This window comes from Haemaphysalis longicornis, unplaced genomic scaffold (assembly GCF_048455015.1).
Source record: "Haemaphysalis longicornis isolate Haplotype H1 unplaced genomic scaffold, Haemaphysalis longicornis Haplotype H1 scaffold_1, whole genome shotgun sequence".
In the NCBI taxonomy this organism is placed as follows: Eukaryota; Metazoa; Arthropoda; class Arachnida; order Ixodida; family Ixodidae; genus Haemaphysalis; species Haemaphysalis longicornis.
In genome coordinates, this window is record NW_027526203.1 from 79,244,860 (window position 1) to 79,263,214 (window position 18,355).

General features: G+C 45.2%; 1 protein-coding gene and 2 non-coding genes across 3 annotated transcripts in view; 2 read left to right on the forward strand and 1 right to left on the reverse strand.

The window, feature by feature from the left end:
- LOC144164678 (frequenin-1-like) overlaps positions 1-18,355 on the reverse strand; it is an 834,816-nt gene that overhangs the window by 196,114 nt on the left and 620,347 nt on the right. The gene's annotated exons all lie outside the window — the stretch shown is intronic.
- On the forward strand, positions 4,247-4,319 carry Trnat-cgu (transfer RNA threonine (anticodon CGU)). The gene has a single exon. It is a non-coding gene; the product is annotated as a tRNA-Thr (tRNA).
- On the forward strand, positions 6,254-6,325 carry Trnat-ugu (transfer RNA threonine (anticodon UGU)). Its single transcript has one exon. It is a non-coding gene; the product is annotated as a tRNA-Thr (tRNA).

The following is an 18,355-nucleotide window of genomic DNA, read 5'->3' on the forward strand; positions in this document are numbered from 1 at the left end:
AATCGTGCTTTTACCTTGTTCGAAGTTTTTCTTCTCTTGTGTTCTCTACCATCTTCAAAGTTCTACTACTCTCTCTCTCTCTCTCTCTCTCTCTCTTAATTACGTGAAAAGGAAAGAAAAACACGCGCCCAGAGTGGGGCGCGTGTTCTTCTTTCTTTATTTCTCACGTAATTAATAAAAATAATAAAGTAACGTCACTAACAGTAAAAAATAGTCCAACCATTTTCCTATGCCTTCTTTGGCGTTGTAGACTGCCGGCATTTATTTCTGTATTTCCTAACGAGCCCCTCATTTCCAAACCCTATTATATATATATATATATATATATATATATATATATATATATATATATATATATATATATATATATATATATATAAGACAGAAATACGGGTTCGCAGTCAAGAAACCTTGGAAAGCAAAGGGGAGGATATAGTAGGTCATAGAAATAGATAAAGAATTTGGAAAGAAAGGAACTGGATAAAAAATGCCCTCCAGATGGGATCCGAACCCACGACCTCCAGAATACCGGTCTGGTGCGATAACCACTACGCTACCGGCGGGGCTATTTTTCCCTCCACTTTCAGGGCTATTTATGTCGGATGCAGGTCGTGGGTTCGGATCCCACCTGGCGGGCATTTTTTCTCCACTTTCTTTCCAAATTCTTTATCTGTTTCTATGACCTCCTACATGCTCCCCTTTGCTTTCCGAGGTCTTCTTGACTGCCAACCCGTATTTCTGTCTTATTTTCAACGAGCCCCGCATTTCCTATTCTGATTCGCTACATGCATAGTGAGGGCCTTTGTTCTGGCAGTCTTGGTGCCAAAGGTAGCTTAAGAGGGTTCAACGCTGGTCGACCACTCTCGACATGTCCTAGACGCTCGAGTCACGGCCCGCAGGTTAAAAAGAAGGTCCCCTTCACCCCGAGTAGTCCGAGTGGCGCTGGCTACCACCCCCAAGCACAGGAAAAAAAATTACATTGACATAAATACCCCAGCGATGGAGATGCAGCGATGGCGTAGAGGCAGAACACCCGCCTCGCGTGCAGAAGGACCGTGGTTCGAATCCCGGTGCCGAACAATTCCCACTGGATTAAAAACAAAAAAGAAAAAAAAATCCGCGTATTGATGGAATTGCACAAAGGGGCTTGGGGTGCGGTCTGACCCCGGCGACCATTGCCGGCAATGCACTCCCTCACCAGAGCAGGATTGGCCACCCTGGTGTAGTAACGGCCACAACCTCCCATGAATACGCCAACAAACCCTCGGCCCTCATTCCCCAGCGGCTGCGAAGCAACTGACCACGGCGGCGGTCAGACCTGTGACGCAGCAGAGGGTGCTAAGAATCCCTGGATCCGGACAGGCCGCCAATGAAATCTGAACCTGGCAACGTTTAACGCACGAACCTTATCTAGCGAAGAAAGTCTCGAGGTGTTGTTCGAGGAACTAGAGGGCATTGAATGGGATGTAATAGGGCTTAGCGAGATTAGGAGGGCAGGCGAAGCCTTTACGGTGCTGAAAAATGGACACGTCCTATGTTACCGTGGTCTAGAGGACAGAAGAGAACTGGGAGTGGGATTTCTAGTCAATAAAAGCATAGCTGGCAACATAGACGAACACTATAGCATTAACGAACGGGCAGCAGGTCTTGTAATTAGGCTCAATAAGAGGTACAAGCTCAAGGTGGTACAGGGCTACGCGCCCACATCCAGCTACGACGACCAAGTAGTGGAACGCCTCTATGAAGATTTGGAATCGGCAATGGCTAAAGTAAAAACACAGTATACCGTAGTTATGGGGGACTTCAATGCTAAAGTAGGCAAGAATCAGGCTGGAGACAAGGCAGTTGGGAACTTTGGTCTGGGCTGTAGAAATAGCAGGGGGGACCTACTAGTTGAGTTTGCAGAACGGAATAACCTCCGCATAATGAATACCTTCTTCTGTAAACGGGAGAGTCGGAAGTGGACCTGGAGGAGCCCGAATGAAGAGCACAAAAATGAAATAGACCTTATATTATGCGATAACCCTGGCGTCGTGCAGGATGTGGAAGTGCTCGGAAGGGTAAGGTGCAGTGACCACCGTATGGTAAGATCTCGAATTAGGCTAGATTTGAGGAGGGACCACAACAAGCTAGTAAGAAAGAAGCCGATAAACGAACTAACAGTAAGACGTAAAGTAGAAGAATTCAGGATCGCGCTGCAGAACCGATATTCCGCCCTTAACGAGGAAGCCGAGCCTACGACCCAGGAAGCCAGCGACAACCTTACACGCCTCATCACGGAGTGTGCAATAGAAGTCGGGGGCACTATGGCTAGACAGGATACTGGTAAACGTACACAGGAGACGAAAGATCTAATCAGGAAACGGCAAACCATGAGAATCTCTACCGCAGCTGACAGAATAGAACTAGCCGAGCTCTCGAAGTTAATAAATAAGCGTAAGACAGCTGACATACGGAAGTATAATATGGAGAGGATCGAATACGCTGTAAAGAACGGAGGTAGCCTGAAAGCAGTGAAGAGACGTCTTGGCGTGGGGAAAAATCAGATGTATGCACTTAAGGATAAGCAAGGCAATGTCATCGCAAATAGGGATAAAATAGTCACAGTGGCCGAGGAGTTCTATAGGTATCTGTACAGTAGCCAGGACATACAGGATAATGCCGAAAGAGACAGCAGTTCAGAGGAGATAGACATCCCACCAGTAACGACCGAAGAAGTAAGGAAGGCTTTGAAAGAAATGAAAGGGGGCAAAGCACCTGGTGAGGATCAGATAACAGCAGACGTCTTGAAGGATGGCGGAGAAATTGTACTTGAAAAACTGGCAGCAAACCTGTATACGCAATGCGTAATGACCGCAATGGTACCGGAATCTTGGAAGAACGCGAACATCATCCTAATCCAGAAGAAAGGCGACATGAAGGACTTGAAAAATTACAGGCCGATCAGCTTACTGTCAGTCGTCTACAAGGTATTTACCAAGGTAATCGCCAACCGAATCTCTGCAACCTCAGATTTCAGTCAACCTAAAGAACAAGCAGGGTTCCGTAAAGGTTATTCAACAATGGACCATATTCACACGATCAATCAGGTGATAGAGAAGTGCGCTGAGTATACTGAACCCCTATATATAGCCTTCATAGATTATGAGAAAGCATTTGACTCAGTCGAAACCCTAGCAGTCATTCAGGCATTACGGAACCAGGGGGTAGATGAGCATTATGTAAGAATACTAGAGGATATCTACAATGGGTCTACAGCTACGATCATCCTCCATAGGGAGAGCAGTAAAATACCTATAAGAAAGGGTGTCAGACAAGGAGACACAATCTCTCCAATGTTATTCACAGCATGCTTACAAGAAGTATTCAGAACGTTGGATTGGGAACAGGTGGGAGTAAGGGTTAATGGAGAATACCTCAGTAACCTCAGATTTGCTGATGACGTTGCCTTGCTAAGTAACTCGGGGGACGAATTGCAAAGCATGCTTTCCGCACTGGGCGAACAGAATATGACCGTGGGCCTGAAAATTAATATGCAAGAAACTAAAGTAATGATCAATAACCTCGGGACAGCACAGCAGTTTGAGATAGGTGGCGAGGCAGTGGAAGTGGTAAGCGAATATATCTACTTAGGCCAAGTTGTGACTCCAGATCCCAACCGTGAGGCAGAGATAATTAGAAGGATCAGAATGGGGTGGGGTGCATATGGCAGACATTCTCAGATAATGAATAGCAGCCTACCATTGTCGCTGAAGAAGAAAGTGTATGACAGCTGCATCTTACCGGTACTCACCAACGGGGCAGAATCTTGGAGGCTCACTAAGAGGGTTCAATTAAAATTGAGAACGACTCAGCGGGCAATGGAGCGGAAAATGATAGGTGTAACATTAAGGGACAAGAAGAGAGCGGAGTGGGTCAGAGAGCAAACTGGTGTTAAAGACATATTAGTAGAAATTAAGAAGAAGAAATGGACGTGGGCAGGGCATGTAATGCGAAGGCAAGATAACCGCTGGTCATTAAGGGTAACAGAGTGGATCCCTAGAGAAGGCAAGCGTTGCAGGGGGCGGCAGGAAGTTAGATGGGCAGATGAGATCAAGAAGTTTGCGGGGATAAATTGGACACAGTTGGCACAGGACAGAGGTAATTGGAGAATAATGGGAGAGGCCTTTGCCCTGCAGTGGGCGTAGATAGGCTGGTGATGATGATGATGATGAAATACCCCAGAAAGTGGAGGGGTAAAATAGTCCCGCCGGTAACGTAGTGGTTATCGCACCAGACCCGTATTCTGGAGGTCGTGGGTTCGGATCCCACCTGGCGGGCATTTTTTCTCCACTTTCTTTCTTTCCAAATTCTTTATCTGTTTCTATGACCTACTATTTCCTCCCCTTTGCTTTCCCAGGTTTTCTTGACTGCCAACCCATATTTCTGCCTTATTTTCAACGAGCCCCTCATTTCCTATTCTGATTCGTTATATATATATATATATATATATAAATATATATATATATATATATATATATATATATATATATATATATATAGTAAGGAAATGAGGGGCTCGTTGAGGAAATACAGAAAGATAGGTCAGCAGTCTACAACGCCAAAGGAGGCATAGGGGTGTGGTTAGGCTCTTTTCTTTTTTCACTACAGTTAATTCAACGCCCCGGGGGTTCAACGCCCCGGGGGTTGAAAAGAAGGTCCCCTTCTCCCCGTGTAGTCAGAGTGGCGCTGGCTACCACCCTCAAGCGTCAGATACACTTCTAGTAAATATAACTAGCCCAGAAAGGAAAGGAGAACACAGTCGCCCAGATAACCGAATTGGTAAGGCATTCGACATGTAATCGAAAGGCGTGGGTTCGGTCCCCACTTTGGGCGTGTGTTTTTCTTTCTTTCTTTCTTCTGTATAATTAAAAAAAATGTTTACCTAATTAACTGTAGTGAAAAAAGAAAAGAGCCTAACCACACCCCTATGCCTCCTTTGGCGTTGTAGACTGCTGACCTATCTTTCTGTATTTCCTCAACGAGCCCCTCATTTCCTTACTATATTATTCTGCGAAAGCCTAGCGAGGGTCTCGGTTCTGGCAGCCTTGATGCCTAGGTAGCATAAGAGGGCTTCCCGCCAGTAACCCACTCATGATAGGCTGTAGACGTTCCAGTCACGCCCCGGGGGTTGAAAAGAAGGTCCCCTTCTCCCCGTGTAGTCAGAGTGGCGCTGGCTACCACCCTCAAGCGTCAGATACACTTCTAGTAAATATAACTAGCCCAGAAAGTGAAGGAGAACACAGTCGCCCAGATAGCCGAATTGATAAGGCATTCGACATGTAATCGAAAGGCGTGGGTTCGGTCCCCACTCTGGGCGCGTGTTTTTCTTTCTTTCTTTCTTCTGTATAATTAAAAAAATGTTTACCTAATTAACTGTAGTGAAAAAAGAAAAGAGCCTAACCACACCCCTATGCCTCCTTTGGCGTTGTAGACTGCTGACCTATCGTTCTGTATTTCCTCAACGAGCCCCTCAATTCCTTACTATATTATTCTGCGAAAGCCTAGTGAGGGTCTCGGTTCTGGCAGCCTTGATGCCTAGGTAGCATAAGAGGGCTTCCCGCCAGTAACCCGCTCATGACAGGCTGTAGACGTTCGAGTCACGCCCCGGGGGTTGAAAAGAAGGTCCCCTTCTCCCCGTGTAGTCAGAGTGGCGCTGGCTACCACCCTCAAGCGTCAGATACAGTTCTAGTAAATATAACTAGCCCAGAAAGTGAAGGAGAACACAGTCGCCCAGATAGCAGAATTGGTAAGGCATTCGACATGTAATCGAAAGGCGTGGGTTCGGTCCCCACTCTGGGCGCGTGTTTTTCTTTCTTTCTTTCTTCTGTATAATTAAAAAAATGTTTACCTAATTACCTGTAGTGAAAAAAGAAAAGAGCCTAACCACACCCCTATGCCTCCTTTGGCGTTGTAGACTGCTGACCTATCTTTCTGTATTACCTCAACGAGCCCCTCATTTCCTTACTATATTATTCTGCGAAAGCCTAGCGAGGGTCTCGGTTCTGGCAGCCTTGATGCCTAGGTAGCATAAGAGGGCTTCCCGCCAGTAACCCGCTCATGACAGGCTGTAGATGTTCGAGTCACGCCCCGGGGGTTGAAAAGAAGGTCCCCTTCTCCCCGTGTAGTCAGAGTGGCGCTGGCTACCACCCTCAAGCGTCAGATACACTTCTAGTAAATATAACTAGCCCAGAAAGTGAAGGAGAACACAGTCGCCCAGATAGCCGAATTGGTAAGGCATTCGACATGTAATCGAAAGGCGTGGGTTCGGTCCCCACTCTGGGCACGTGTTTTTCTTTCTTTCTTTCTTCTGTATAATTAAAAAAAATGTTTACCTAATTAACTGTAGTGAAAAAAGAAAAGAGCCTAACCACACCCCTATGCCTCCTTTGGCGTTGTAGACTGCTGACCTATCTTTCTATATATATATATATATATATATATATATATATATATATATTTATTTATATATATATATATATATAGTAAGGACATGATCGGCTATCTGGGCGACTGTGTTCTCCTTCACTTTCTGGGCTATTTATATTTACTAGAAGTGTATCTGACGCTTGAGGGTGGCAGCCAGCGCCACTCTGACTACACGGAGAGAAGGGGACCTTCTTTTCAACCCCCGGGGCGTGACTCGAGCGTCTACAGCCTGTCATGAGCGGGTAACTGGCGGGAAGCCCTCTTATGCTACCTAGGCATGAAGGCTGCCAGAACCTAGACCCTCGCTAGGCTTTCGCAGAATAATATAGTAAGGAAATGAGGGGCTCGTTGAGGAAATACAGAAAGATAGGGCAGCAGTCTACAACGCCAATGGAGGCATAGGGGTGTGGTTAGGCTCTTTTTCTTTTTAACTACGGTTAATGAAGTAAACATTTTTTTTAATATACAGAAGAAAGAAAAACACGCGCCCAGAGTGGGGACCGAACCCACGCCTTTCGATTACACGTCGAATGCCTTACCAATTCGACTATCTGGGCGACTGTGTTCTCCTTCACTTTCTGGGCTATTTATATTTACTAGAAGTGTATCTGACGCTTGAGGGTGGTAGCCAGCGCCACTCTGACTACACGGGGAGAAGGGGACCTTCTTTTCAACCCCCGGGGCGTGACTCGAGCGTCTACAGCCTGTAATGAGCGGGTAACTGGCGGGAAGCCCTCTTATGCTACCTAGGCATGAAGGCTGCCAGAACCGCGACCCTCGCTAGGCTTTCGCAGAATAATATAGTAGGGAAATGAGGGGCTCGTTGAGGAAATACAGAAAGATAGGGCAGCAGTCTACAACTCCAAAGGAGGCATAGGGGTGTGGTTAGGCTCTTTTTCTTTTTAACTACGGGTAATGAAGTAAACATTTTTTTTAATATACAGAAGAAAGAAAGAAAGAAAAACACGCCCCCAGAGTGGGGACCGAACCCGCGCCTTTCGATTACATGTCGAATGCCTTACCAATTCGGCTATCTGGGCGACTGTGTTCTCCTTCACTTTCTGGGCTATTTTTATTTACTAGAAGTGTATCTGACGCTTGAGGGTGGTAGCCAGCGCCACTCTGACTACACCGGGAGAAGGGGACCTTCTTTTCAACCCCCGGGGCGTGACTCGAGCGTCTACAGCCTGTCATGAGCGGGTAACTGGCGGGAAGCCCTCTTATGCTACCTAGGCATCAAGGCTGCCAGAACCGAGACCCTCACTAGGCATTTGCAGAATAATATAGTAAGAAAATGAGGGGCTCGTTGAGGAAATACAGAAAGATAGGGCAGCAGTCTACAACGCCAAAGGAGGCATAGGGGTGTCGTTAGGCTCTTTTTCTTTTTAACTACGGTTAATGAAGTAAACATTTTTTTAATATACAGAAGAAAGAAAGAAAGAAAAACACGCGCCCAGAGTGGGGACCGAACCCACGTCTTTCGATTACATGTCGAATGCCTTACCAATTCGGCTATCTGGGCGACTGTGTTCTCCTTCACTTTCTGGGCTATTTTTATTTACTAGAAGTGTATCTGACGCTTGAGGGTGGTAGCCAGCGCCACTCTGACTACACGGGGAGAAGGGGACCTTCTTTTCAACCCCCGGGGCGTGACTCGAGCGTCTACAGCCTGTCATGAGCGGGTAACTGGCGGGAAGCCCTCTTATGCTACCTAGGCATCAAGGCTGCCAGAACCAAGACCCTCGCTAGGCTTTCGCAGAATAATATAGTAAGGAAATGAGGGGCTCGTTGAGGAAATACAGAAAGATAGGGCAGCAGTCTACAACGCCAAAGGAGGCATAGGGGTGTGGTTAGGCTCCTTTTCTTTTTAACTACGGTTAATGAAGTAAACATTTTTTAATATACAGAAGAAAGAAAGAAAGAAAAACACGCGCCCAGAGTGGGGACCGAACCCACGTCTTTCGATTACATGTCGAATGCCTTACCAATTCGGCTATCTGGGCGACTGTGTTCTCCTTCACTTTCTGGGCTATTTATATTTACTAGAAGTGTATCTGACGCTTGAGGGTGGTAGCCAGCGCCACTCTGACTACACGGGGAGACGGGGACCTTCTTTTCAACCCCCGGGGCGTGACTCGAGCGTCTACAGCCTGTCATGAGCGGGTAACTGGCGGGAAGCCCTCTTATGCTACCTAGGCATCAAGGCTGCCAGAACCGAGACCCTCGCTAGGCTTTCGCAGAATAATATAGTAAGGAAATGAGGGGCTCGTTGAGGAAATACAGAAAGATAGGGCAGCAGTCTACAACGCCAAAGGAGGCATAGGGGTGTGGTTAGGCTCCTTTTCTTTTTAACTACGGTTAATGAAGTAAACATTTTTTTAATATACAGAAGAAAGAAAGAAAGAAAAACACGCGCCCAGAGTGGGGACCGAACCCACGTCTTTCGATTACATGTCGAATGCCTTACCAATTCGGCTATCTGGGCGACTGTGTTCTCCTTCACTTTCTGGGCTATTTATATTTACTAGAAGTGTATCTGACGCTTGAGGGTGGTAGCCAGCGCCACTCTGACTACACGGGGAGAAGGGGACCTTCTTTTCAACCCCCGGGGCGTGACTCTAGCGTCTACAGCCTGTAATGAGCGGGTAACTGGCGGGAAGCCCTCTTATGCTACCTAGGCATGAAGGCTGCCAGAACCGCGACCCTCGCTAGGCTTTCGCAGAATAATATAGTAGGGAAATGAGGGGCTCGTTGAGGAAATACAGAAAGATAGGGCAGCAGTCTACAACTCCAAAGGAGGCATAGGGGTGTGGTTAGGCTCTTTTTCTTTTTAACTACGGGTAATGAAGTAAACATTTTTATTAATATACAGAAGAAAGAAAGAAAGAAAAACACGCCCCCAGAGTGGGGACCGAACCCGCGCCTTTCGATTACATGTCGAATGCCTTACCAATTCGGCTATCTGGGCGACTGTGTTCTCCTTCACTTTCTGGGCTATTTTTATTTACTAGAAGTGTATCTGACGCTTGAGGGTGGTAGCCAGCGCCACTCTGACTACACGGGGAGAAGGGGACCTTCTTTTCAACCCCCGGGGCGTGACTCGAGCGTCTACAGCCTGTCATGAGCGGGTAACTGGCGGGAAGCCCTCTTATGCTACCTAGGCATCAAGGCTGCCAGAACCGAGACCCTCGCTAGGCTTTTGCAGAATAATATAGTAAGAAAAGGAGGGGCTCGTTGAGGAAATACAGAAAGATAGGGCAGCAGTCTACAACGCCAAAGGAGGCATAGGGGTGTGGTTAGGCTCTTTTTCTTTTTAACTACGGTTAATGAAGTAAACATTTTTTTAATATACAGAAGAAAGAAAGAAAGAAAAACACGCGCCCAGAGTGGGGACCGAACCCACGTCTTTCGATTACATGTCGAATGCCTTACCAATTCGGCTATCTGGGCGACTGTGTTCTCCTTCACTTTCTGGGTATTTATATTTACTAGAAGTGTATCTGACGCTTGAGGGTGGTAGCCAGTGCCACTCTGACTACACGGGGAGAAGGGGACCTTCTTTTCAACCCCCGGGGCGTGACTCGAGCGTCTACAGCCTGTAATGAGCGGGTAACTGGCGGGAAGCCCTCTTATGCTACCTAGGCATGAAGGCTGCCAGAACCGAGACCCTCGCTAGGCTTTCGCAGAATAATATAGTAGGGAAATGAGGGGCTCGTTGAGGAAATACAGAAAGATAGGGCAGCAGTCTACAACTCCAAAGGAGGCATAGGGGTGTGGTTAGACTCTTTTTCTTTTTAACTACGGTTAATGAAGTAAACATTTTTTTTAATATACAGAAGAAAGAAAGAAAGAAAAACACGCGCCCAGAGTGGGGACCGAACCCACTCCTTTCGATTACATATCGAATGCCTTACCAATTCGGCTATCTGGGCGACTGTGTTCTCCTTCACTTTCTGGGCTATTTTTATTTACTAGAAGTGTATCTGACGCTTGAGGGTGGTAGCCAGCGCCACTCTGACTACACGGGGAGAAGGGGACCTTCTTTTCAACCCCCGGGGCGTAATCGAAATCGACATGTAATCGAAAGGCGTGGGTTCGGTCCCCACTCTGGGCGCGTGTTTTTCTTTCTTTCTTTCTTCTGTATATTAAAAAAATGTTTACTTCATTAACCGTAGTTAAAAAGAAAAAGAGCCTAACCACACCCCTATGCCTCCTTTGGCGTTGTAGACTGCTGTGCTATCTTTCTATATATATATATATATATATATATATATATATATATATATATATATATATATATATATAAGAGAAGAAAAACTTCCAACAAGGTAAAAGCACGATTGTGGCCTACGTTTCAGAAAAGAGAATTTGCTTTCCTCAGGGCAATCTCTCGCCGAGAGATTATATATATATATATATATATATATCAAAGTTGCAGTCCTTATTGCCAGTGCTGTTTGGCGTTTTAACAGTGTTTTATAGTGCCGAATGAAGTATGATTGCCTTTTTGATCATACTTGATTCGGCACTATAAAACACTGTTAAAACGCCAAACAGCACTGGCAAGAAGGACTGCAACTTTGATATGTGTCCTTACGGAATCCCTCGTCCCGTACGTCTCTGTTCATCTATATATATATATATATATATATATATATATATATATATATATATATATATATATATATATATATATATATATATATATATATATATATATATATATATATATATATATATATATCGGTTAGCCTTCTAATTTGTCATCGTTCACCCCTGCTGTCTCTTCTAATGGTTGATTTTGTTACTGTTTTCTACCTTTCGTCCACCCTTCTTTTACCTAAATATTTACCCCTTTTTTGCTTGTTTCCTACAGTTTGTTCTTCTTTGTGCTATTTTTACAGCATCTTCCAGCTGTCTTCAGTTTTATTTTTTCTCCTTCTTTCCGTACTAAATTTTTGGTTTTCTTGTGCATCTCTTCTAAAAATCTTCTTCGTTTAATTCTTAACCTTTTTCTTTCGCTTTCCCCTTCCTTTCTTTCGCGCCTTTGAAACTTTTTATTTCACCTTGCCTGTGCAGTTTTTTATTTGCTTCTAATTTTCCTAGCTCCTTTTCTTACTTTCACCTTTACTGCTATTTCTCCATTTCTTGTCTGCTTAATTATTTCCTTCCTGCGTCCGGCTTTGTTTCAGTTTTATTTATTTCGCAGATCTTTCCGTTTCTTTTTCATTTATTGTTCTCTTTAATTCCTTTGTACCTTTGCTTTTTACTTCCTCAATCCTTCTATCCTCCTTGAAATATTTATGTTCCTTGCTATTTAACATGCCAATACAGTTCCCGATTCCTTTCTGTCGGCATTGGTTGCTTCTTTCTTGTATCTTGGTCGAGCTTTAGTTTTATTTTATACTTTATTGGTTGTTTTGGCCTTGGTTTGTTGATTTTTTTTAATGTTGCCAAATTTTTATTTTTTTCTTGTCTCTCTTGTTTACCCTCATAGTTACACATTTTCAATTTCTTCCCAGTTTCTTTTTCTAATCTCCACCCTCCGTTTAGCATTTCTCCCCTTCCTCTTTTCCTTTTCTTTCTACTTCAACTTCCCCAGCACCATACTTTTCTTTGTTCCTTTTCTTCGTACTCTCCCTCCTTCTTTCGTTTTTGATTGCTTCCTTTCATCTTTGATTTCTCTCATCCTTGCTTCTTTCCTTATTTCTTCTATTCACCAGAGCGGCTCACTGGCGTTCTGTTCGCTCCGGTAGTATATATTGTTCTTTTTTATCTCCTGCCTGTTTTTCATCCTGGTACTTGTTTCAGGTGTACCTTGTCCCTCTCTTTTGCTTCAACGTTACGTGTTCATTTTCCCATTTTCTTATTCATGTCGGCCTCTTTTCTACGATTAATCGTTCCTAAAAACGTCTCTATTTTCATTCTTTTTTCTGTCGTGTCGGCGTTGTGTCCGCACATTCTCACTTCCTCAATATTTTCTAGGCTGCATTCTCTATGTTCCTCACACTATGGCACGTCGTTCAGTACTATCTCTTATGGTACGTTCTAGTTCTCGTAGTTCAACTGCTTTACGTAACAAAGCTGTTTTCTGTTCTTTTGCTGCTTTGTCTCCACATTTACCACGCCTGTTCTTAACTTGAAGCGAAGTCGACTCTCCTGTTCGTAAGCGCTCACGACTCAACCTTCATTTCTTTCTGAAGTTCGCATCGCACCGAGCAAAATAACTGGCTGAAAAAAATACACGCATTCAAAGGCCTCACGCAATGCAAAGTCAGCCAGTTCATGTTTCCGTACCTGGCAATCATTTTCGCACACGAAAGCAGAAAACGGGGGTGAGCGAAGGATGATCGTACCAACGGTAAAGTTATGGAGGAACGCACGCCCCGCATGGAACGGCTCTTTCTCGCCTGGCGTGCGTTCATCTGTTCCATGCGGTTGGCACACTTGCGGTCCGACCGTCACGCGACTGAACACGCAAAGTATACGGCTGGCCAGTGCCGCCGAAGCCTCGTTTACAACGTGAATAGCCAGTCTCGGCAGGCCTGGCGCAACACTAGGCTTGTTTGTACGTGGTCGATATACACGGCTGCTTAAAACGGGGTGGCACGGTACGAGATAATTTGAAAGGCGGTCGCCGTTAAGTTTCAGTAATTGAGACTTGAGCCTCGACTTCACTTTAAAGAAAAATTTACTAATCTCGTCGAGCTCTTTCGCCGTCGCGGAGCATTCGACCTTCATTTGACCGCAGCTGCGCCCTACCCTTGGCAAAGTAGCCTCGTGTGTAAGAAGAGGAACCGTTCCTATGGCCGTGCACTAGGACCGAAGCTGCCGGCGCGGTGGCGCGTAGCTCGATTATCCGTGGCGGGGGCCCCTCGCGTTTGAACTAAAGGACTTTTTAATACATAGGCTTCAATGGAGACTTGGCCGGACCAAATCGTACTGTTTAAATTATCCATAAATTCGAATTATCGAAATTCGAATTAATGAGGTTTCACTGCAATTACAGCTAAATCAAAAGGTAAACTTGTGAAAACAACTCTTAAAGCCAAGCTTTCGCTTTGCACATCCAGGGTTAGCTCAGCTAAGCCACCGCCATTTTTTGTCCGCGTTTGTAAAACTATCATCGTGTGCCAAAAATACTACACGAACGACGAAAAAGCCAGGTAGTATTCCTCTTCAGGGTCCGTATTTTTCCCTATTATGAAGAGGCGGGTATGGAAAAAAATGTTTTCGTCTCAAATTTGCGTGACGGTTACGTGCTAAATGGCCAAGAACTTTTAATTCGGTTTTTATTTCTCTTCTTTTGCCACGATGCAACAAGAGCCGCAAATTCGGCCACATTGGCATGCTCCATTTGCGCCGCAAGAAGAGACATCTGGGCGCGTTGGTGAAAGTTCATACTTGTGTGAAAAGGCGCAAAGCACCGGACAAGACCACATCCGAGCGACGGGGCGCAATTTTGTGCGTCTTGCGCGATTTCGGAAGTATCTCTTTGCGTTTTTGTTTAATTCTACTCATGAAACATTTCATTTTAACAATTTTTTCTGCTCCTTCAAGATGCGCTAGCCACTAGTGAAGTCTACTGGCAGACCATCAAAACATGAATAATATCCAAAAAGAAAACCTTGTCCGAACAATTTGAATTGTTTCGTCTAGAACATTGTGTCCTTCTCAGTGTGGCCTCAAGACTCCTGCAGGCAAAAAAAAATAAAAAATAAAAAAAATACGATTTCTTTTTTTTGTGCCACGAACACATTGCTGGAAATGATTGACACTGTTTAAGGCGTTGCGCTGCTGAGCACGAGGTCGTGGGTTTGATTCCCGGCCGCGGCGGCCGCTTTTCTGATGGAGGCGAAAAGCAAAAACTCCCGTGTGCACGAGATTTCGGCGCACGTTAAAGATCCCCAGTTGGTCAAAATTAATCCAGAACCGTCCACTACGGCGCGCCTCATCGCCTGCGTTGCGTCGGCGCGTTAAACGACTGACGCTGAAACCTGTTTACAAAATTAGGCAACGAAGCTGGACTGGCTCAGGGGTGGCGGCTTGATGTTACTTATTCCGAGTAGTAGTTACCCATTAGGCCTGCAAAGATAAACCTTCCCACAGTTATGTAGTCTTTTTGAGCAGTCCTTTTGGGCACTTAAATTGTTTCGGGATAATTCCCATTAAACGTGAGTGATAGCAGTTTTCTGTAACTATACTCCGCTTGTATAGATGCCCGAGTATGGAAGAGCACACTGATATTATGAATTATTTACAACTTTATTGTAACCAAACTAATTAGGACAACTAAATAAAACTCGGTGTCTGTACGGCCAACTGCGTCATAGTTTTTTTACCGAGATATCTATTAGATTGAGAGCTACAGAGCATTCGCCAGGAAGTTTGGTCTACCATGCAGTGTATTCTGTTCATTAACCCTGATCCAACGAAATCCCGCGGAGTGAACCGTACCAGGCCGTGCTGTAAAAATAATTGTGTCACAGAGTGTCCACCACCTAAGCATGACCTATGTCAATATGTAGACATTTTTCGTTACCAAATGCAAATCATAGAAGTTGGAGTAGGGTGTGTATGGGGGCAGACCTTGACCGAAAACCGACTGGACAACTTTCACATGCAGCTATTGGAGAAGTGATGTCGCCTGCTGTAGAGTCACTGTGCCCTCTCCTTTGGGGCGCATATCGTGCAACTCTAGCCTGCCATTCTTGTGGAAATCACACTAGCCGGTTTTGTTGCCCCTAGTGTCATTCAGTACCCAAACGGCTACGTACGTAAGTGTTTTATTCTCAGAGAATTGTAAAGAGACAAAAAGATAAGGAACACACTGTGTTTGTTTCACATGTAGTATTGCTTCGGATTGGGCGAGAGCGTTCATGATCGCAGGAAACCTTCAGCTGGAACGTACGGAAACGCAGGACAGTCGAGAGAAACACAGATGCTGAAAGTTTTCTGCGTTTGTTTCAGTTGTTCGAAGGCTACTGACCCCGAGATCTTTTTATATTTTTCTTCTGTGTGATCAGCGCCCGCTACACAACAGACAACGTAATTTATTTATAGAATGCTGCGGCTTGTGAGGGTAAACAGAACAAATTGCAATGCTCTCCAAGTGATAGCCCCCATAATTCTACATTGGATCAAACAAAGCAGGGGCATTCAGAAATACAAATTCACATATTCCCTCCTTGTTCTTCAGCTACTGCTTTTTTTTCGTTTTGGAGTGTGCACTTCGCACCATTTTAAATGACCAATGGGCGGTCCATATCCAGCCGTTCTGAGGACATGCTAAAGACGGACACACAAAGTAAAAATTAAATAAAAACATTCTGCCGCAGTACCATTGGTTATGGTAGTATGTCTTTGAACTTTTTGTGCGTATGTGGGGGCGATGCTTTGATTGAATATTAGCCGCCAGATACACCCTTGACGGTTTTCGATACACCAATGATCATAGAGGGATTTAATATCTGAGGACACGAAAAGAAGTGGCAGTATTGCTGCCTGCTCTTCTACTATTCAATAGGTACTTTAATTTCGGGTCAAACTCAATACTGCGTCAGCTATCCCAGACCTCCCCCGCCTCTCTGTCTCCTCCACGAAGATGTACATAAAAAACAGGTTAAACAATATTTCTTCCCCAAAAGGTACCCTTGATGAATACGTGTATTTTAACAATACTGTGTTAAAAAAACATTTCTGGCAAGATGAATTTTCTCAAAGGGGATAAAATTGCACAGTTCTGACAATTGGCACTCAGAGCTTCACCGCAGTGATTCACTGCGTGATTTAAAATATAACACGCTTTTTTTTACTAAGTGAGTTTCTGACTACGGATGCTGGAAGAGAGTGTGCAGGATACCAGCAAACACTTCAAAGGTAATAACCTCACGGCCTCGCGGCTGCCTATCTGGCAGCCTACCAGATGCCACGCGGACGTTCTCCCTGATTATAAAAATTTCAGATGACATCTACGTACGGGTCGTAAGATGTAAGACGCGATAGTGTTACATCGACCGCCAGAGAGCATTTTCGAACGAAGTGGCTGTATTTACAACGTATGCTTCACGAGCACTGAATGCCAGCGTAGCGACAAAGACTATTACTGAGGGTTTTTAATCGCCGTGGCGCAGGAGAGACAAAGTCCCTCGGCATTTCTGTGGCTTAAGATGTAAGCGTAAAAGGTTGCGACTGCGGATTGCTTGGTGGTCAGTTTCAGCGAGAAGTTGTTAGGGTCAGTGTTTCGATCTCTTTATTCTCTGATGCCTAAGCCGGACTGCACATTTTTGCTTTTTGGGAAGAGAGCGAGAGTATAAAGATGTTTGTTGCGGAATAAATAGTTGAGCTCTAGGAAAAGGGGATTTAGAGATGGTAATCAGCTGAAGGGTGGAACCTGATGTCCAGGGCGCGAGTGGTGGCAGCTCCTTCCCTTGCCCTCTCATCAGCTAGCGCTGATCTTGAGGTAACAAGCTGGTCAAAGCTGCCTGCCGTATCTTAATAGAAGTGGAATATGTGATGTTTGAGTTGTACTCCGTTGAGCATACCCTTGGACATGACTAGGTTGCGTGGAGGAGGATAGACGTTGATCTGATTTTAGCAGAGTTTTATTAATTGTGTGATGTTCCCACCGAACATCTTCGCGCACAGAGATTTGTAGATACTTGTGCTGGTTTATCGTTTACAGACTTTGTGATTTTTTGACATTGAGACCCAATTGTAGCAAGGGAAAAATTGTTTTCTTAGGCGTATAGATGAGGAGACATTCTAGGTGTTTTTCTCGGAGGGGTTAGCGGTAGTCGTGGTCGTAAGGAGCACGGTATGAGCGTTCCCGTGCTTCTTGGTCGGTGCCTCGTTCTCTTCCAGACCCTTGTGTCTGGGCGTCCAGGTAACGTTATTAATTTTCAGAATTGTGGAAGGGAGTATCTCACAGAGGCGTTTTCGTATTGTCCCTGCAGCCAACAGTAATGCTTTTCGAAAGACTGTAATAATATTTACGCTTCTATCCGACACGTCCGCAGCCGCATTGCTGAGTGGATATCTCCAACGTCCGTTCCTTTGTTCTTGTACGTGCCAGGATAATCCATTCGCAAAGATTGTCTAAATAGTCAACTACGATAACTGCTTCCTCGTAGTTTTGTACGTGCCGGAGCTGGTGTATACTGTGGTCTCATGATTTTACATCTTTCCCCAAATGAACTTAATTTTACCATATCGCCTGTTCTTGTGTCGGATTGACCCCCCGCGGGGGCTCAGTGGCTATGGCTTTGTGCTGCTGAGCTCAAGGTCGCGGAATCGATTCCCGGCCGCGGCGACCCCTTTTCTGGTGGAGGCGGACCGCGAGAATGCCCGTGTGTTAGAGATTTGGTCGCATGTAGTAGCGCAAATTGTAGTCCGGAGTCCATAGGCCATGTTTCGACCACTCTGAGTGCGTTTACGTGAATTTATTTAATTGAAAAGTGAATTCGAAAATGCTGCCCTCCTCTCTGTATCGTCGCCCATTTTCTGTGGCGTTTTCGTGTGACGTCAGGACGAAATGACTTGGCTTGACTCCGCTACTGCACGGCTCGCCGACCTTCTGACAGAATCAGTCGGCACAGCCTTTAGTCCGCCGGCTGCCAACGGGTGGTCGGAATTTGTTCGCTCAGTTGAAACTAAGCCACGACAAGTTTGTGAATAGAACAATGCACCTTTCTTTAGTTTGTTACTTTGTACACTGTATCAAGCTCCAAGTCCAAGTCGCTTCACACAACGTTGCACAAGCGCACATGCGACGCTTCGCTGTCTGGCACGCTAGTAGAAAATCTAAGGCGAGTTGAAGGCGGGAGAAAAGTCAGCGAAGTCAATATAGGTAGTAAGGAAATACAATCAACCGGAACTTTTACCGTAC